Raw genomic sequence first — 22,541 nt, 5'->3', positions numbered from 1 at the left:
TTGATTTCCATATAATTGCTGTGAATTGCATCCCTCTTGAGGTACACGTTCATGTAGCAGTACTTAAAATTGTGACCTGAAGAAACTCAGGGTACTTCACAATATTCTGTGTACATGAAAAGCGTCTCCTGCCAGTTCTTCTGTGGCCTCAGCAGAGTATGACAACATTGAAATGACTGGTTGTTTACTAGACCAGATCTTCAGGTGACATAAATCAGTGTGGCACCATGGTCTTCAAGCCATTTGTAGCTTAAAATCTACATCAGTAGGAGTAGCATGCACAAGGAGAAAGTGTCAAAGTTCTATTTCTCTTTTCCCTGCCTATTTCCTTTGTTATTTGATTATCTCTGTAGCAACTGAAATATTTAATTAGATACTGAAATGAACCTGATATGAGTGTCCAAGCCATTTTACATTCAAGTGAATGAGAGCACCTCAAAGCAATGACAGAAGCACAAAAGTGACCACTAGAGGGTTTCAAGGCAAGAAAAGGGTTAGCCTGATTTTTTTGTTAAGGTATGAGACTAGTTTAAATTTATGTGGGAAATCAAATAAATCCCTGTAATAATGCTGCACTGGGTTCTGACATTTTCTGATTGTCAGTAGAATTGAGAGTCACATGGATTTGTCAGATGGCACATGATAAAATGCGAAGTATGGTGGCAAACATGACATGAAGGTAGGAGATAAGTCCTGCTTTCATTTGTACATGCAGACTCTTGGTAGAAAACACTTTTGGATGTTCACTAGGGTGTATGAGATCAGAATTTTATACTGTGACTTGCCTTTTAAGGCATGCCATTGCCTATGATATTTTAATGGCATCCATGGGGATATACACATAATATTTCCATGATGATATATGTGGAAACAGCTCCTCTGAAATCTTCACCCACTTACATCAGTGAAATGTTTGGCTCTGATTCTGGATTTTGTTTCTTTCTTCCTTTATCTTTCTTTTTAAGACATTCATTGCATATAATTGATGGAGTTAAGGTTTTTGTTTTCACCTCTGCAGGGCCCATTTTGTCACTCTCTCATTCCCTGCCCTTGCCTTCCCTCTTCTTTCTTACCCTGTTAAATCAGACTCCATTTTTCCTCCAATTGCTCTGCACAACCTTGCATTCTGCATATTGACCTTTCATATGCTGCCGTTTGGATCACCAGCTCTAGCCATTACATTAGCAACACACAATTACACCCTCAAGGTAGACTCAAGTGCAGATTCTACCTCTACATAAATACCTTAATGAATGGAAAGATGCTGATGTATGTTTGAAGTATGTTTTCAGCTCACGTACTAGAGAAGAAGGATTCTGCAGAGACTTGAAACTGTGGGTAGTGATGGGAGCATTTTCCAAATGTTTCTGTTCCACCAGAGTGCCCTCTGTATGGTGCTGTTCTCTGAAGTGCCCATGCATTATATTTTTTTCTAGAGGTTATTGCCAAAGCCGCACCCAGTTGTCACAGGGGGGCTGTCACATCTTCTGAGCTCACATGGGTAGCTCTTGGCTGGTGTGAGGACATGGCACTTTCAGAGGAAGTGTTCTTGGTGACTTATTTGATCAGTTTTGCCTTTGGTATGAACCACCATCCTGATACGCTGTAGTTTCGTGATACCTGTTGCGGTTTGGAGAGTTTGATGTGGCCATTAAAGTTCCTGTGCCTTTTTTTTTCTTTTTTCTTTCAGAATTCAACATACATTTTTCTGTGAACAAGTAACATAAGAACTGAAGCAACTCCGGCCTCCCTCTCAACAAAAGCACAATCTGACAATGAAAGATGTCAGCTCTGACATATGAAAGAATTTGCCCCATGGCTATGTGGATAATGAACATATAGCTATGTGCGACATAATCTAATGCTTTCTTTATAGTCTTACAGTTGTGTTAAATTGAGCAGTATGTGAAATGGTGATTTTCAACCAGTTCAAGGTATTTTTTGTCCAGATTATCACAAATAAACTTTGCTCACAGCCTCCAGACCACGGAGAATGAACTATCTTTCTCCCTTCTGGGAGGAATTCCACTGTGAGAGAAGGGAATTGGAGAAAAGGAACAGTGTGAGGCTATCCTGTACCATCCGTGTAGAAAGAGATATCAGTCTCCACAGTGTCTCTCAAGGGCCCTGCTGGCCATGTGATACCAACTGTGACATTTGGCCTAGAGCAGAGATTCACCACAGGGTCCAATACCAATTTGTGTCTTCATAGTTCACCAAAATAACCATCAGATATTATTTTACATAAAGGCATGCAATACTGCTTTTCTTATATTCTTTACTACATTGATTTTGCAAATGGGATCTCCAATTTACGGAAGTCTTGCTTTAGCTTTGTGCACAAAAAAGAATCCTTCTAAAATTAGTAAATGTAATAAAAATCTGTGACATGAGTGGTCAGTCCAGTATGTCTGGTTAATTAACCAGTTCAAAAAAGGTAAGGAAAAGAGACCACTTCTGAAAGATCCCAGAAGGAAAACAACTTATTACCAGTGAAGCTGTTTCCCTCCAACATATTCTAGGTTATGCCAGTGTTTGGTGTAATGGCTTCAGTAAATCCAAAGTGAAGTGATGGAATGAGTAAGTGTGTGGAAAGAAAAAAGGGAATTTAGCCTCCTTTTGCACTCATTACAGAAAGACTTATGCAAATCTTGTCCCTCATAGAAAAGACTTTCTTCACCGAGATCTTCCTGAGGGGAGATACTGTGTCAATCAATGACTGCCTCGGTGGATCTTTGATCATGCTATGGCCCTGCTGGCAAACACGTGCAGCCTCCCAACCAAGGCAGGTCTTCCTCAGAGCTAGAGCTGCCTGATAACAAGGCTTTCAAGAGAGAGGGAACTTCAAATATGCAATGCCTTTTTGCTGGGCTTGAAAGAATTAACCACAGCAAAAACTAGGCAAGCTCACAACATGGGCTCTGTCAGGATAAACATGACTCTGAAACTCTGTAAGGCTTCTGGAAGTGGGAGAATGTTGCATTTCTTCGTATATCATGTGCAGAAAGGAAAGCTGTTGCACAGACATTTGGAAGCTTAGGTCAATATTCACCATCCAAGGATTTAAGTCCAATCAATTCACCTACTTTTTCCCAATTAATTACACAAACCTGCTTGCTTTTCAAAAAGCTGGACAAGAAGGCAACCCATAGCTGAGGGTTTCTAAGCAGTTTCATCTCACTGCTACCAGGGTTTGACATTTCTTCTTCCTTTGCCTGCAGGGCTGCAGTGCCACACAGGTAGTGATACTGCTGCAGGTACAGGATGTCCACAGCTCCCCTCCCTCTGATCTGTGGTGTACTGCTCTAGCCTCATCCTGTGCCAAACCTTAATAGCCAAGCCACAAATCTGGGATGAAGACCTTATTTGCAGAAAAATGCAGTGTCATGACATAACCTAGGCTATTAGTGAAGTCTGCATGCATTTGGGATAATCATTTATGACTGGAAAAAAGAAAAAAAGGAATAGAGTGAGGGGAAAATTGCTACTTTTGATTTTGACATTTTCTAATAAAAATCCTTTTCTTTCTCATCCCAACAGGATCTTTCAAGGCCAAATTCAGTCACACTTACTTTTCAAACACTAAAACAAATGAGTCTCCCTGCAACACACAACTGAAGCTCAAAACTAAAGCCTCCTGGTCAGATTTCACTCTGGGTGAACTCAGCCAGATACAAATTTTCCTGCTTTACCTATGCTGTTGCAGAGCAGAGAATAAACTGTTTGCACAGCTCAACCATTAGAACATGCTTCCACATTTAGCCTGCTCAAGAAGCAGGTGCTGGTAGAGAGTACAGTGTTCACAAACAACACACGTTTCCACAGACACACTTTTAATGCAGAACATAAAAATATACAATAAAAATATTTATGCAAGAGTTGAAGAATGGGCTGTGAGCTCTCAGCATATAATTCTGTTTTCAGTGGGATAAGCAATTTTTCATATGCTTTGGCAAATTTTAGCCTAATTAAAAGAACAAGTAGGTAACTACTGATAGTATATGTGGATAAATTAGAGCAATAATCTAGTCATCCATTACAAACCTATCCAAAAATTTATGAGGACTTTGATGAGGTGCAGATGGGCCTCTTACAGCAAAGATCATAAGGAGTCTGGAGGACTCAGGATTCAAAATTTACACATTCTATGAAAATTTGCAACTCAGGGCCAGTTTTGTTCAGTTGTAGAGAAGTAGAGAAAACTATCACTATGTGTATGGTGGGGTCACTGTTACATACTAATGACTTGTTTAATCTGCTGCGTTCTGCTGTCACATTTTTTCTTTCATCTCCTGAAAACTGACCTCTCTTTGTCTGGCTCCACTTCTCATACTTCAATAGCATCTCCACAAAAGGGTCTGGAATGTCAGCAGAGTTATCTTAATGTTAAGATTCCCCTTAATATCAGCAAAAGCTGTGAGCAAGGGGATCTGCTCATTGATGGCAGCAGGTTTCTGAGATTCTGGTCTGACACCACAAGGCAGCCTTGACTGTCCAGCACTCACTCTGTGTCTATGTGGAGAATCGTGGCTCTTTGAAGGACACCTTCCTCACTTGGAAGGACACCTTCGTTGGGGACCTTGGGAATTCTGATTGGATTGTTATCCAAATCTATCCAAACAGACATTTGTGAACTATCATGCAATTCTGGTACAAAAAAATTCCCTCTTCACTCTGTAAGCACTTCCACAGGCATCCACTTTCTGTCATCCTTAATGTACAAGGTCTTGATGTCTCCCTGTGATGCAGGGCTGTTAAACAAAAGACAAGATGACCTGAAAAGCCCATTCTTCTCTAACTACAAGTTTGCACCTTTCTGACTCTCATTCTGGCTCCCCCCACCCCCAGTGCACTTTAACTGCTGGAAGAGGGAAAATCCATGTTGGATCCCAAGATCTGGGCACTGTCTGACACCTTCACATCAGGAAACTCTGGCAGTGACTGTTACTGCTCCTTGATGTTTGATCCCAGGCCTCCCACACAGGGCAAGATACAGGAGGCTCAGTACCTTGGAGGCCAGAATGGTAAGAAATACAGATCCCTGATGAGAATGCAGGAGACGTGAGTCAGACATGAGCAAGACCCAGATTACTGTGAACAACACACCATCTGAGCAATATCCACTTAATAATGGTCAGAGAGTCAGTACGGCTCTCATATTAAAACAACTAACATCTCCATTTTCCAGGATCCATACTAATATTGTGCCATTCAATAATTTGCATTTCAGCCTGTAAAAATCACTATTCTTTTTGCTGTCTATAGCATTAAAAATTGGCATACTTCTCAAAAGAAAAGATAATCTTTTCACTTGTGATTTCAATCAGTAAAACAATCCTATCTCCTGCTTAACACGTCACTTTTCACTTTGAAATCTCATAGTTATCATCAATGAATAGGCTGTATCTTGCTGAATGTATAGGAAAATTGAGGCAGCACCTGTGCTTTTCACACTCTGAACATTTGATCAAAACAGAGCGTCAGGAGGAGATACACACACAACCTCTGCTTCAACCTCTGGAGAACACTGCTTGCTTGCCTGTACACATTAGAGACACAGAGGTCTTTGCACAGATTGAATTTAGACATTTACAACACCTGTTCACTTCTCTAGCGACGCTCATAGGTGGCTTTACATGTGGCAGTAAGACGTACAAAGTCCCTTGTTTATAGTAGATTGAAAGAGTTGCCTTTGCTCTTCCAGTAACTCCATTTGAGACGTGATTAGACTTCATGATATGTCAAAAAGAAACTCTGAAATGAAATGAAATCACCATAGTACCATATGCCACACTCAGCCTGGGCATGGCAAGAGTAAGTTAAATTCACTATTGCAGCTGTCAGAGTGAATTTGTTTGCTTTTATTGGTATATGACTCAGCTTTAATATTTTTCTAAGACAGTTCTTGATAATTCTATGGACAGATAAGTAACATTAATAACACAGAAGAGTCAGTCATTTCCTTCCAACCAGCCTAGTAAACTTCTTCTGGGTATAAAGGGAGGCAAAACAAGAGTCAGACCATCCAAATTTTCTTCTCTGGAATGGAATACTCCTAACCTTTCTGCCCTGGACAGATTTTCTCATTAGTAAGAGAAAGCATTATTCAGAGAGTAGCGCACAAAAGTTAAAAGTACTGAGTTCCTATCCTAAGTCAGAATATTGCCTGTGGTGATCTTCAGGAGCTCCTCCCACAGCCTCAATTTGTTGGACCATGAAATACAACTAACCACTTCCCTACAGCACATATGCAGTAGGGCCTTATCAAACTTTCAATAAAGTACTTGGTGATTCTGGGATGAGAATATAGAAGCAGAATCAGATGCTGCTAATTTATACATGTTCTTCCTAATCAGATGTGGAATTGCCCCCAGTCCCAAAATAATTAGTCTTGCACCAGTGGAAGAAGTCTCCTGAAGCTTCTGGAATGAAAGGAGAAAGAAAGAAAGAGGAAAGGAGAAGAAAGGATGGAGCCACCCTTAGATATCAGTTGCACAGATAACCTTAATTCTCACATTTCCTAACCTCACATTTATGTGATGTTGCACATCAGCAATGTGAGTGGCTTCTTGTGAACAGCACCTTTATTTACTGCTGCTGAATTCATTTTCCTTTAAGAAATAAAGCTCTGTTACTGCTAGTATTATTGGTCTGCTCTTTCCATTTTCTTACAGGTTTGAACTAAATCCAGTCACCACTTCTTTCTCGTGAAGTGATGCAGAGCACTGTGCTTTGGTTTGATGCAAAGTGTCATTTGGTCTTTTTTAACTGTAACAAAAGGAGCTGGCTTTGCCACAACTATTGGGTTTTGTAGATCTCTCAAAACAAGTCATAAATTATCTGTGACATTATATATTTGTGATACTACTTCAAACACGAGCATTTCCATTTCCTTAGGCTAACCCCTACTGCCTCCTCCCACAATTTCACATCAGTCCCTAACGCTATTGCTCCCATCCTGAGGGGCTGTGTGAAAGCTGGGCATGTCTATTAGATGGAGTTAATTCCTTTCAAGCTCCTTCTGTGCATGGCTGTGACTGACAGAGACGGGTGCTGTTTGCAAGTGTCAGTGGAGCATGACCTCGAGTTAATACACTGAATGATGAAAGAAAAAAAGATTTCATTCAGCATGTGAACTCTATGCTGAGATTAGCCAGAAGTACTGAGCACATACAAATTGCTGTTTTGTCAGCACAGCGCTTGGCGGAGTTTTTAAATATTCCAGCTATTCTAAGCCATCATCCTCAAGGCTGGGGCAACTAAAAAAAGAGGAGCATCAAAATAGCATTTCCAATCCAAACACCATTGTTTTAGATAAGAGATTTGGACCTGGATGCTTAGAGCAATGCATGACCTCCTGGCAGCTGCAACCCTCAGTTTGATGTGAAAGGACTTGCAGCAACATGCACAGAACTGTTTGCAAAACTCAGAGAAGGGACCACAAGATAGGCAGCCTTTCAGTGGTAGACGCTGGTTTAACTCCAGCTTGGCCAGGAGCAATTGGAAGTTACAAGGATCTCCACAGTCTGTCTGACTGCTTGTGCTAATTGCTCTCATTTCAGTTGTCTGTGGACATAAACTGGTCTTCCAGATGCCATCTCTACATCTGGTGTTAGCAGAGCAGTCAGGGCCACAAAGGCCATGGTAGGTGACCTCTTCTCTCACCCAAGTAGTTCTGTCTGGAGCTGAGTCTCTGTCTGTCTCGGGGGCACTGCCTGCATTAGCGCTCAGGGTGCAGATCTTATCTGCAGTTGGCTAAAACTTTAGAAGGTTGGGGAAAACCTCAGGAGAATATCAGTGATATTTTTTGCAATTTCTCCCCAGCTATATAGTTGGTCCTTTCTTAGAATTTAAAAACCAACAGAACAGTTAGCAGAGGGATTGAAAGAAATACAGTTTCCCTCTCTCCTCTGACTAGTTCTAGCAGTAACTATCACCAGAGGCAGGATTGCAGAGAAGATATCAAATCTCTTTCTATCTGTGCTTCCTATTGTTGACTTTGACAACTTCATCCATTTAGGGTCAGATTCTATCGTACATTGCTGCTTTGAAACCAGCAGACATTTGGGGCAGACAATAAATGCAGAATTTAGGGTATAATAACCTCGGTACTTTCAGTGCAAAGAATCCTCTGTTCACCTCTCTTCACTGCCCGTCTCCCACATGCATGGTTCTCTTGCCTTTCTATCTGACCCTGTGTTCAAAAACATCTGCATCATCTGTTCCTCTCACAGTCTTAACTGAACGAGCTGCTTCTATTTCCACTGTCATCTATCAGTTTTCTGAGTCCTTTAAAACAGCAAGATCCAAAGTGTTCCTGTCTTTTCTTAAAGGGGATCAAACCCTAAGACAATGCTACTGCATTCTTCTCTTGCCCCTCTTCTACCTCCCCTTTTACAGCTGCCTCAGGGAAAAGGACATACAAAAATCAGCTTGAGAGGCAGAGGACAGTAAATGCCTTCTTTTGTGGAGGCAGCAATAGCTACCCCAGGGTTGCTGCAGCCCATTAAAGCTAACACACAGAGATCTTGGGGCTTCTTTCTGTTAATAAACTTTGCTTTTTTGTTACTAACCAGCAGCAGCAGCTCTTAAGAAAAAGATTTTGCTGAAGCCTATCGATTATTTGAGTCATTTCACAAGCAGATACAGTTTAGACTACCAAATTATTGTCAATACTTCTGTGCATCATCTGGTTTTCCCCCAGCAACCCCCATCACGTGCTGACCCAACCCAGAGCTGTTTTAAAAGACATGGACTGCAGCTCAAACTGATACAAAAAGTATCGCAGCTGGTATTGGCCAGTTTGTCATTCTCCATTTGCTTTTTTTTCTCTATTTGTTCATCCGCTCTGCTCTCTCACATGGTTTCTCTCTGCTTTTCATGTGGGTCGCTTACAGTGCGAAGGAGTAACCAAGGGGAGAAAGGAGAGGGCATCTGTATTGACACTTATGCAGAATTATATACTACATTGATATACTATTGAATACTATATTGATACACTACTACTTGTCAAGCACTTGCTCTAAGGATGCGCTCTCATTCACTTGCTGCTGTGGGCAAAAGCCAATGTCATTTGTTTGCAAGGACATGCACACCCAGAAGACTCATGCTTGTCGCTGAAAAGATGGGTTGGTCAAACTGCCGGTGAACAGCAGAGTTGAGTCAGCAGTACAAAATTATAATTAAAAAGAAAAGAAAAAAAAGGGAAAAGGATCAGGCAGCATTTCCTAGAGAGCTCTGCAAGCCTGCTGGGACCCTCTTAATAGCCTGGCAAACGTTGTGAGTGGTGTGCAGGCAGTTGCCACTAAACGGTGCATATGGGAGAACTCCAGCAACTCACCATCCTCCCACAGCCTCAAGACTGGAAAATACCTACAGCCTGCGATTCAGACGTGGTAAACTAGACTTGCTCTGCCACCTCCTGGCGGTACCAGATACCAAACAGAATTTAATATGCTAAACAGCCTACTTGCTATCTTATACCCTTTCGGGTCATGGGCCTGATCTAAAGTTCACTGAGATGACCAAGCTTCAACCTAGCTCTGGAAAGTATATGCAGAATGAATTGAGACATAGACAATGCCTTTTGGACAATAAATATGAAAGAAAAGCTTTGCTCACCTTACATTGCACTCTACGCATACATTTTAAAACACAATGAAAGCATCATTAGAATTCTTTCTATGCCTGCTTCTCATACAAATGTGTTTTATGAGAGTTACTCACCTTAAAGGGGAGGGAGATCACTGCCTCTAGAGGTATCCCTGATGTTGTAGTTGTAAGACTTTGTCCTCCCAAATGTTTAGGAATCTGCTTCTTTATTGCTCTGTGGAAAGGAAGCTCTGTAAGCATTCAAAAAAGGACTATATGCTTGTTTTGTAACATGGGACTATAATATGGAAAAAAGCTTCTAGTTAATATTCTTCTTCTTTCCTTCCTAGCTTGCAATGTCTAGCAATATTTCCTACTAATGTTGGTGCAGGGATGGAGATAGATACTGACTTTCATCTCTGTACAGTATTCTGGCTTTACTGCTCCATAAACAGCTCCAAGAGAATAATAATAATATGATGTCATGATTTATAAGCACAATATAGTTTTTTACATTTTTATACAGTTTCAAATAGTATTTGCTTTCACAGTTTCCTTTTATCTGAACTTCTACTCAATAGAAAGTCATAGAAAGTCTCAAGGAGATATACATATATAGATAAAAAGACATATAACCTTTGGCAATATGAGTCCACAGTTAAAGAGAGAATATGGGATTCAAGCTCTTGTTGCTTCCAGGTCTGCCCTTTAATCATCAGTTTACAGCCCTCCATTATTCCACATTCATTAAGAACTCTGATAGTCCATTAAGTGATACTACACTTCCGAAAAAAATTTTCAGAAAATGTAAACCTAGACAAAAGCAACAGTGACTGCATTTTGAAGCCCACATTATCTTTGCTCTGCAGCTGAGTAACATCAAATTCACCTGGTAGGAGCACATTCTTTCCATGGTTTACATGTGTGTGAAGAAGTGATGTATTTTTAATGAGATTTATTTTCATGACAGGAATTGCACTGACAATTTGCATTAAAGATAAGCTAAATGAGCTGTTGAAGAGTAGAACTAGCTTTCTCACATTTGTTTCCTGTAATTAACCCATATAGTATGTTAATTTTCGATTAGCCCTTACGCCATCTATGAGATCAAAGTCATCCTTCCATAAAATCTTTGATCACCTAATTTTCTTCATGTCTGTTAACCATTTGAAGACATAGCTCACAGAGAAAAATTATAAAGGCATTTTGCTTTAATGGTCTACCAGAAATATACAGTAAGGGTTTTTTCCTATTTTGTCTCAAGTTGACATGGCCATCGTTAAAATTTTCAGCTGGACAGAAATTTATATTTTCAGCCACGTTTACTTTAAGTACCTAGTAATTTATTGGAATTATCAAGTCACTTCCCATGTTAATCAAAAATAAATTGTATTATACAAAACCCTATTGACCTCCAAATGGAACTGAAACCTTTTAGGTCCCCAGTACAGATCCCTACCACATGTGCTAATAAGTAATTGGTAGCAGTAGACATCTGTTATCATCCACAGGGATCAGCTGCATGAGGGAGAAACTCAATCAACAAACCTGAGGGATGTAGGATACATACGTCATCACCAGATAATACAGATATTTGCCAACAAACAAAGAAACATGGAGACTCAAGAAAGACTTAGATTGTTTCAATGCTGGATGACACAGAACAGACATGGGGCTGTATAAATGCTGGTTCTGCTTTCCCTCTGCTCATTCTCCTTCCTCACAGCTCCTTCCTTCCTATAATATCAAGTCCTAGTACAGTCCCCAACCTTTGCCCTTTTTATCTGCTTTACCTGCTGGCCCTGCTCCCCACTCCTCACCCTGCAGTGCTCCGCTCTCCACAGGAGAAACTGCCAGCAATGGGTTGCAGCATGGAGCAGCACACAGGCAGATGAGCTGGCAGGGAGAAGCTGGAGGGCTGGAGGATGCTCACTGCAGATGTCACCAGCCAGGAATTCAGCTGCCAAATTCTAACAAGCTTCTACTGAGGGTGTCCAAATTAAAATTAGTCACAGTTTATGATTTGGCCGATTCATGTTTTCCTGGAGACAGCGAAAGGGGCTTACTTGATACCAAAAATGCCTTTTTTCTATAAAGCCTGGAAGAAGTAAGAGTCCCAAGTCAAAATATTGCAAGATTTTTAACCAGGTCAACATATTTGCTATACTCTCATTTTTATGTGTGGTTGAACAATTTTATATAAAATTTTCCAAAGTCTGGCTGACATGAGCTGCGGAGAAAGGGTGCCAAGAAAGACCGTGTTACAAGACACTTTAGGTGATACCTCTGCCACATCTGCCTTCTATAACAGTACCAAAGAGCCTAATCACATCTCACTGCAGTAATGGAAACATTCCCCTCACCCTCAGTCCCACAGCATGAAGCACAGGAGAGGCATCTTGAACTCTTTCTTGACTCCAACAGTCACACCAGAAAAAAATAAGGAACAAAGCACAATATACACCTCACCCAAAGGACATAAAGTCTAGGCCTGGATACCAACTTGGAACATGGAGTCTCTGTGCTGCTAAACTGCTAGCACAGCCCTGGCACAGGTCTGGTCTGGGTCAGCTACCGCTCTTCCAGACAATGCCTGCACACGGTTTGGGGGCTGACAAAGGCTACAGATTGGCCCCAGTGGGCAGTCTGGATGCAGCTACCTTGTTTTGGAGGCTGCGTGAGTTTAGCTATGCCTTGCCAGGAGTTTACTAGTTTGTTTACTAGTAGTTTGTTTACTACCTTGCCAGTTTGTTCACTAGTAGAGAGAGATTCAAAGAGGCTCATAGCTCCAAAAAATGACTGTGAGGACCCAGGGAGATAGTGTGACTGTAGCTTACTCCCCACTTACTTCCCCTTCCATTTATCATCAAAGAAATAGGCCAGTGGTACTCAGGTTGTTAAACTTGCCAAGTAAGGCTGTTAAACTACCTATTTGGAACAAGAGTTTTTAAAATTACAGCAAAAGAATAAGGAGGAAGGTCATTTTTATACCCATAGCAAGAGACCAAAAAGATATCAAGCACATTTTGTCGGGAGATGAAGCCAAGGATCATTACTTGGAGGATTCAATAAATGTCATTAGCATCTGTACTTTTCCCACTTCGTTCTTCTTATGACATCTTGGCAAAGTGCTAAGAACTATTTATAAGGAAAAGGTTATGGATGCTGGCAGATAGGAGCAGATAGGATCACAAGAGCTTGAACTTGAGGAACATTATCTGCCAAATTAAAAAATAAAAAAAAAGAGCTTTTGGAGCTAGTGAGGAAAGATCAAAAAGAACTAACACGGCAAAGAGTTAGTAAGAACTTGCAGTAAGAACTGCAAAGGTAAGAATGACAGAAGATGTTTTAAAATTGTGTACAAGAGTGCAAGCATCATAATAGGACCAGGAGTTAGAAACAGGAGAATTCTAAAATTTTCCCTGAAGCAAAGGGAAAGTGTAGGCAGAACATCAAGGAACCTTTACAAATAGATAGAGAATCATTTATCTGGGGAGAGAAGTGAAGAAAATACTTAAATCAGTGCCATTCACAAATGAATTAAAATCAGTGACTTCCAGTCCAGAGGGAAACTTTAAAGGTAGATTTTGGAAAGCAAATATGGTTCAGTCTGTCATCCTTTCTCTTTGAATCTGGTGACATAGGTGGTGCTAAAGCCTTGTGAACCTGTAAGGAGGAAGATAAACAAACCTATCACTGATGATAATTTAAAGCAGATGACTAAGGAGGAAGGAAAAAGAGAACTACTTCTCTGGCACCATCAGTCACAAATCAGCCAGGTTTAAGTCAAGGCTGCAAAACTTGGGGAATCTGACAAGCACTTTGAAAAATACACCAAAAAATTATTCTGACAGATACTGCAGCCCCCTTCAATTAGGAGAGTTTTAAGGCCTACTGCAGAAGCAACAGAATTAGTAAAAGTTAAAAAAAAAAAAAAAAAAGGTTAAGAAAGAAAGATGCTGTTCTGAGAATAGAAGCAAAAGCATATTCTGGTGTTTAGACCATTCAATTAAGTTAGCTGTGTGGATTAACCTTGCGGGGAGGTGACGTGAGCCTGCAGCCAGCTCCAAGACCTAATACTGTGTTGAAATGCAAATCTTGAAGAGCAATTATGCAAAAACTCTTACTAGGCAAGTTTGGGGGGGAAACCTTAAAAATAAATTGTAAAGAACAGCCTGACCAGAAATGAGGCAGCACTGTGTGGAATATCAATTGTGATGCCAGGGGAAAGAAATGAAAGGAATGTGTTAAGAATGTCAACTACGACCTGCTGTGAGACACTGAAGTTCCCCAAGGCATGAAGTGAGAGCAGCTAGCACTGTAAGCCACCAACCAGCTGGATGTATATCCGGCCCTTCCTACAGCCAAGGAGAAGAGCTGGGCATTAGAGATGCTTGGTCCAGGCCTGGGAGAGCACCCTCACCTGCAGGAGAGAGCAGGACTGCTTCCAGAGCATGCCTTGGAGGTTCGGTCTCTCACAGCTACACCACATACTACCAGAAACAAATGGGGCATTCTGCATCCCTGATTTTGCTTAGGAATAAAGACCATGCCCTCTCTTCAGAACTCTGTAGCAAGGCTGGATTAGGTGAAAATGGATTCCCGGATACAGGCAGAGGACTTTTGTTGAGTTCTGCAAATACAGAAAACTCTGAGAGCCAAACCCTCTCATAACCTGTGAGCATTCACTGATCAGCTTTCTGACATTCATTTGCTCAGGATAAAAGAAGCATGCTTCTCTGTTAATGTTAAGTCCGACAGCAACGTAGCTCCTTGCCATGAACAAGTAACTTCAGGGTTTTTTGTGCACCTTGATCCACTTAGAGGAGAATTGCAACCTTTATTACTGCCTAATTTTCACAATTTACATGGACCAATTTTTGACCCTGGAGTAGATTAGTGCACTCAAGACTGCTGAAATGTAGGCTATTTGCTCATTACCCCTGAAAAGACAGAAACAGAGTCCAGTGAGCCCCTTCCTTCTGCCTATGCTTAATATTCCCTACGTGCTGCCTGTCCCAAGCTTGAGGAAGGGTGGTCTGGTAAGCTCCCAGCACCAGTATGAACAGCAGCTCTGGCAACAGTATCAGCCCAGCTGCTTTCTGGACTGGAGAATCACAAAATCAAGAGAGAAGAGCAACAGCCTTGTCTTTGATCAATTGCTGCTGCCTGGTTGGTCCCTTCAGAGAGGGTGATGTGACAATTCTCGGAGAGGCTGCCTGTGATCCCAGCCTGTGCTCTGTGTGTATTAGAGGAGCACTATCCCAACTTGTCTTCAGAGCTTCAGCCATGCAGCCTCTCTGCAGTAGTGCACTAGTAAGGAGAGAGTGTGACCACATACTGCCTACAGAAGCAGGGACCAGGAAACACGGTTGTTTTCCTCCGCATGTTCTGTTAATATCAGGAAGTAAAGGACCTGCCTGTTCTCCAGCACCTCAGTCTGGCATTTGGGAAGCAGGGGAAACAGTGTTCACGTTCCTTTGAAGAACACTTTGACTGTGATGGGGTTAAGAGAGAACCAAAAGGAGACACTGCTGCTGTAGCTAAATAGATGCAAACCTCCTTCCCAGTGCTGGATTGATGTGACATAAAATATAGAGTTGTAAACTCTGTAACCTCACGAACTAGCACAGTATAAGATTAGAGGCACCCCCTTAAGTCTGCTCCCTTGCATGTGTGCATCACAACACATCTCTGATGACATGATTATATACGGCTTCTAAAATAATATAATATCAGGCAGTTTTGTTCTACAGCCTTATTTATTACTTCTGAGTCTGTTGTCTCTATTTAATCTTTTCCTGCCTGGAAGAACATCACTCCATCAGTGAATCAGCATCTCCAGAGAGGAAACGAAATGGAGCCACGTTCATAATATACAGCAAATCGCTGTCTTAACACTCAGTTAATGTTCCATAGTGGATTAAGAATTATTGTCCTAGTATTTCAGCTTAGTCCAGATTTAGTGCCCCAGTGGAAGAATTAAGGAGTAGATGAAACAGTGCATGTAAAGCTAGTTTCCAGAGCAATAGAGGAGCATGTTGCTATCCCAGTCACTAAGGCAGGTATGTAAAAATCAAGGAGTTGTCACAAAGTAGTTCCCTTTTCACAAAATCTTAAGTAAGGGGAGAAAAATGCATCTGGATACCACAAGAGATTTCAGCAGTATTGCTGGAAAGAAAACAAAGATAAGCTGTTTAAAGAAAATTATTTTAATGAGTGCAATTATAGACAGAAATATGACTAGTGCCTCCATGTGTTGTTATGGATCATGTGGTTAGGTACTGCCTGGATTGGCTACAAAAGACTTTACAGCAGCTGACGCACACGTCCTAAACCTTTATTCACAAAAGATTCCCCCTAGAGGTGAGGTCTTCAGTGACGATCTAAATTTGAGAGGGATTTTCTCTCGACTTTCTATCTATATCCAAGGAATATTCCTGCAGCTCCATATCTGGCCACTGCTCTCCCTTTCTCTTCTCTGCCTCTGACGTGCTCTTGCAGGTTGGTGATGACTAAGGGTTGTTGAACTGTGTGTGTTCTGATGAGATCTGAGCTGTAAAACCCAGGAAGAAATTCCCCCTTGGAGCTTCATATGATCCTCACTCTTCCTGCAGCTTCAAATATCAGCTGTGCAACCGTGAGCTCACACATCTGACTCACCGCTTGTAATCTATTTTTCTCAGCTCAGCTTTGCTTTGGCAATATTGCCACCCCCACGTCTCTTGCTGACTGAACACCAAGCAGATTAAATCCTGATCTTTCTCTTTGACTGTCTCCTCTTTTTCTCTTTTTTTTTTTTTTTTTGTATAACTAAGATGCTGCCGTGTCCCTTTTCCTTCAGCTAAGTAGCCAGACAGCTCCGGTTGTTCTCTATAATCTTTTGCACATTAGGCTATACTTAAATACCAACAATTCTTCTTTGCAATTCTTCTCTACAACTGGGGACAGATCATGCTCTTGCCCACTTTTACCTTATCTTCTGCCTGATGTTATCTCCCCCCTTACTGTCCTCTCTGACACTGCAGCCAACCCAAAAGTGCAGCTTCCAGATCAGCCTCATGCCCTGCATAATGACAGAATCATTAACACTTACTTTTCCCTCCTCAACCTTGATTTCCCACTACATTATTTTCTACACATCTCTGCTTTCCAACCTTTATCAACCTGCTTATCTGTTTCTGACATTTACTTTGCTGTTCTCCCCTCCATTCTGACAACAGTGCTGACTCTGAGCACCAAGTATGACTTGTTTGTCACTCTATCCTCTTCCTTTCTCTCATGCTGCTATGACGTAAGTGACATTTTTTTTGACCTGGCAGATCAGTGACTCTCCATTTGACAGTAAAGCTGTCTCTGTCCCAGGAGCCATGTGCAATGACACCCCATTTTCCTTCAATCTCTCTTCAAAACCTATTTCACTTTAAGACAGAGACAGACATCATAAAACCAGAATAGCCAAAATACACAACGCCATTGGGCTTGCTGAGGGGACTGCAGCCATGCATTTCTTCCTTGTGCTGCTAAAAAAAAATCCACTCAGTAACAGAAAGGGAGAAAATAATTCCCGTTACTCAGCACGGCATGATATACAGAGACTGAGAAAGAAACATCAAGGTTTTAAGTCCATTCTGAACTCATGGCCTCTTCACTGAACTATACAATGTCTACGCTGAACTATACAGTTGAACATGCCACTACTGTCTCCATTACCATGAGCCATTTTACACACCCATTCCTGGGAGAAACACATGGGGCTGTCGGTTTCACTGGAATATGTGATGCATTTTCCACTGACCCTGTGCAAGCTAAGCAATGGCATAGGCTTACATGCTGCAATGTGTTGGTCTCTTATCCATTTCTATAGGTTAGATGTTTACTAACTGGACTAATTACATTTTCTGTTATCAGTTCTTCCATGTCTTAGCACTTGCTACTGTAAACTGATACCAGATATCAATCTTAAACATTCAGGAACTCTCCCACTGTTAGGCTGTGTCCTTCTGATCTGGCTTAGAGAAAGATGAAGGGAATGGAGTTTACGTATTACACTAACATGGGGTCTCTTCCCAGAGTCCCAGGCATGTCCAAGGTCATAACGTCTTCCTGTTACCAGAACAGGCTTTCTGATGAGTCAGTTCCTAACACTAGCAAGTGGGCCATCACTTTGAACTTGGTCCCTCATGTTGCTGTTCAATGCAATTCATGCTATTTTGAAAGGGTCTGACCTTGACCAGAAAGCCAGCTGAAAAGTGCCTTTACAGAAGTGTTGGATTCAGGAAGAATAGGAATAGAGTTCTTCTGCTACTAGCTCAAGTCAATCATACATCAGTTCTGCTCTTCATTTTCCATGCTAGTCCATGCCTCATGACAGGAGACTGTTGGCCAAGAAAATGGAGGCACATTCTTCCCTGGCGAGGAGGTAGATAATGCTGCTAGTGTAGAAGAATGAAGTGGACTCTTATGAGATCTCTGGCCTGTGTTTTCCACCCTCAGTGTTCTGTGATTCATCTAATTAAGGTACATAGCCTGGAAAACAAGAGGCAATTTGGAACTTCTACTCATTAGCTGGGTATGAATGGGATTTTTTTTTTCCTCTTGACTGTCTTCATTTTATCTGCGGCAGTTCTTCGTGACTCAGACTCCAGAAGGGCTCATGACTGTGTGGGTTGCCTCTGGCAAAGGCAAGTAGCTTGAAAGTAAGTGTCTGTCTGTCTGACTTTTACTTCTCTCTGAAAACAAACACTGAAAAGCCTATTCCCTGTGCTGCTGACCCAGCTGCCGTGTCTCGCCTGCTTGTTGGGATACAAGATGATTAATCTCCTTCTACATAGTTCAGTACTTAAACCATATGTGAAGGGGGCACACGGGCTTTCAGATAAAGCAGGGATAAAAAAAGACTTGTTTTACGCTTAATGAAGAAATAATTTCCTTAAGAACAAAAAGCTCCTCGCAGCCAGTGCTTATAAATTGCTTAATTGGAAATACACATAACAGTCCTATGAGGATTATCTGAGTGCTTCTGGCTGGAATTAGAGTCAGGAAAGAAAAGTTATTTTAGAGATACTAATAAAACAGGAGGTTGTGAAGGCTTCTGGGATATATACAGATGCTTTATTTTAGGCTTTGCATATAAAGCTGATTTTTAACTGATTTGTTATTGGTTTGCAAGCTCTGCTGATTAGCCTTGAGGCAGAGAGGAGTGAAAATAAAGGGACAGACCCCCAGATCAGAGAGTGATAGCTCCGGAAAGCTATACTGATTTTTGTTAGCTGAGACTTTAGGCTATCAGGCCTGCTACCACTGTCTAGGGAGCTATCTGAGATTTAATCAAATGTGCTAGAAACACAGCTAAAGACATCTCTGGCAGTACCTTTCCTTGCTCCTGATAGATATCAACCCCCTTGGCAATCCTTTGCTTTCTGTAGGAGACAACCATGTTCACAGGCAGGCTCCTTGCCCGGCCTCAGTGGAAATGCCTTCCTCCATGTCCTGCCACAGCCAGTCTTACCAGCCTCCTCTTCAGAAAGGGGAAAATGGTGGCTCCTGCAGCTCCTCCACCTCCGACTCCTCCGTCTATAATGAGCTTTTTTGCACAGGAGTAGTGCACCAGCACGACTGCCTCAGATGCCTTTTACACGCTTTGCTAAACACAAATATGGAGCCTCTCAGTCACCCACCACCAGCTTCAGCCACCACAGCTTCTCCTGTCCCTTGGAGACAGCAAAAATGGGAAATGGCTGACGGCTCTTCAGGGCTGAAACTCATCTCTGCCCAGCGACCCCCACAAGACCTGTACAAAACAATTTGCTTCTGTTCATAGTGCTTTGTTTTGAGCCCCGCTCCATGTTCAACTTCTAGGCTGAGGCCCTTCTGTTGCAGGAATAAACCCCAAATCTTTGGTGGCTGACTTTAAAGGCACCTGCACCACCTTCCTGGAACTGATTTTGCTTATTTGCATTTGGTTCGGACACTGCGTCCACAAGTTGTGCCACCATCCTCGACCAGGTGCGGTGAAGGGCGCACGGCGGCGGCGTCGCCTCACGGCCCCGTCGCCTCACGGCCCCTGTCCCCTCACGGCGGCCAACTGCCGCGCCTTCCCGCCGGAAAGGGCGCGGCGCCATCTTGCGGTCGGCAGCGGCGCGGCGGCCCCTGGCCCACCTGAGGCGAGGCCGTGCTGGTTTTCAGGCAGCGGCACCCACCGGGATGCTCAGTTTTGTTCTGGAAAACACTGACAGTGTCGTGGAAAAAAAAAACAAACAAACAAACAAAAAAAAAAAACAGCCAATTGCGGTGTGCAAATGATCATCTGTAACAGTGGCACAGGTGTAAGAAGTTGCTTTACTTCTTCATGTGCCGCAGCTCTCGAAGCCAACAAGCCAGGGCAAGCCTGGGGGGAGGGAGGGCGGTTCATAATCCCCTTTTATTTTTATCCTGCCTTGCCCAGCTGAGTTTCCTCCATTTTATGAGTTAGAACCTTTATTTTCTCTTCTAATAAAAGGTGGCATTTGAGTTCAAAAGCCCCACAGGGCTCTTGTGGTACTGACGATGAAGAGAGGAGGAAGAAAAGGTCTAGATGGATCCACTTCAAAGCTATGGCGATTTGAGAACCGATGGTGAAAATGCAGGGAGCCATGTAGTGAATTAGACAAAAGCCAGGCAAAACTGACCTTTCAGGCAACCTGCAGAAACAAAAGAAGAAAAAACACTTTAAAGCATTTGAAATGTAAAACTTAAACACAGGGCTTTCATTTTAAAATACACTCTTTTTTTTCTTGCTTTTAGCTGGTGAGAGGATATTCATTAGCAGCTTTCTCAGGTTCAACAGTTTTTAGATTTTATTGAGGATGGTATAAAGGTCCACACGGAGAATAACAGCAGTAGCTGCTACAAACGAAAGCTGCAGTTGCCTATTAAAGTCTGTCCTGATCTTCCTAAAGGCAAGGAGTTGCCTTCCTGAATCTTACAGCAGTTACACCAGCAGGTCCAGCATGGGGTCTTGGTGACCGCGCCAAAACCTGGCAAACTGGCACCAGCAACAAACTGGGACGTTGTTTTGCCCCAGTGTTACTTGTGGAGTCCTGCCTGGCTGAGGCAGGGTCTTTTTACCTAGAGAGCAAAAGAGAGAGTGAGAAAAAGAAGTAAGACTCATGTGGGTCCTCCTCTTTCACATCAGCCATGATGCTTGCTTGTGCTTTCATGCTGTATGTCATGTGCAGTAATTATTAGAGATTTAAATTTGGGTGTTCATTACCCCCAAGGCAGTGGAGTCAAAGGCTCAGGACACGATGGAAAAGGACTCCCCAGGTCTAAACATCAGCAAAAGGGGGCTCAGAATGGGCATGGACAGGTCTAGGTTTGGATTTTGTCATTTAATAGATGTTTTATACTTGAAGGGATGATGATGATGTGTGTTGGGGTAAAACTGAGACCTTCTGAAACCTAGTTCATGTTTTCCAAAGAACACAAAGCACAAATCTGCTTCTGGAATCTGTTAATTCTGCAAAAGGAAGGCTGGGTAATTTTGTGGGAAAGCTACTCTCAGCCTCCCTGATCCCAAATTTGGGTTACTTACTGTACCTTACACCTTCCTGAAGCTCACCAGATCTGAGTCAGGTGGTCTAAGTAAGCATGTGGATTTCTGAGTGCTTAGGGAACACAATTTAGGCAGAGCTCTTTCTTCCTATCATTTCTGCTTTCCTTTCATTAAATCCCAAACTGTGCATGGAATGTAATTTTATCTCTGTCTGTCACCATGCAGGGTTCTGCCGGCTGGCACAGAAGTAAGCCAAAGCCTGTAGCTGTCACTGAAGCTCAGTTCTACCCACAGGAGTCCCATAAAGAACATTTGATCAAGCAATCAACTATATCGGTGAGAAGTTCAGTGTCTGAAAATATATGCATCACAGCTGAAAATAGCATCTCTCTAAGGTTTGTAAATTCAAAAAAAAAAAAAAAGACTGCTTAGAGGGTCACTGCCTAACACCTTCCAGGCAGAAGAACAGAGATTTTTGTCCTGTAGTTGCTCATTTTCATCTTCAGTCAAAGCCTCAAAATCAGAAAAGACTTTTCAAAAATCTTGTCTAGATTTCCCTTGCAATCTCAAAACAATGTGCTTTACACTGTGATGGGAGTTGCTCCAGAGGGACAGGCATTACCTCATTGATAGAGACCCTATAAGTACTTCTTTCATTACGTGAGCCTAATTATGTTGGGTGCCATGTACACATAATACAATAATGTTCTTCAGAAAGTTTTGGGATGAGGTCAGTAAAGAGAGACAGAAGTAGAAAAGCAGTCCAACCTGTATTTGTCCTGGTACCAGAGACATGTATGTAGAATAAGGTTTTCAGATCTGTATATGCACTGCCATATTTTACAAGCCTAAAATCTAGCTTTTCAAGTCTTTAGTAGAAAGGACAACTGAATGGGGAAGTACCCCGGTGAGGTGTTGAGCTGCTCTGCTGACTTCCGTCCCACACTGGGCAACACTTCCATGCTGGGGGAGATACTTCTGTAAGCAGACTTTGTACAATTTATAAAAATCTTTAGGTCCTTCTGATGTACAGTGCTTTTTCATTCTGATGTCTCCTGTCAGAACAGATTTTTCTGCAAAATGTACTTTCATAAAAATTGAATTGTTTGTAAATGACTTATCTAACTTAAAAGGATAGAGAATAAAGGAGAGATCCAGTGGACATAATGTATTTGGATTCTCAAAAAGCTGTTGGCAAGGTTCCACACCAAAGGTTATTAAAGAAATGAAGCTGTCATGGGACTGCAGGAATTATTTCATGGAGTGAAAGCTGGTTACGGCACAGCAAGCATGGGATTTAGCGGTTGGCATGAAGAAGAGCCAGCAGTGGAGTCCCCCAGGGATCAGTGCTGGAACGAATTTGGTTTAATATATAACCAATGACTGGAGAAAGGAGTGAACAGTGATATCTCTG

This window comes from Strix uralensis, chromosome 3 (genome assembly GCF_047716275.1).
Source record: "Strix uralensis isolate ZFMK-TIS-50842 chromosome 3, bStrUra1, whole genome shotgun sequence".
NCBI classification, from domain to species: Eukaryota; Metazoa; Chordata; class Aves; order Strigiformes; family Strigidae; genus Strix; species Strix uralensis.
Note: the sequence above shows the minus strand (reverse complement) of the source record.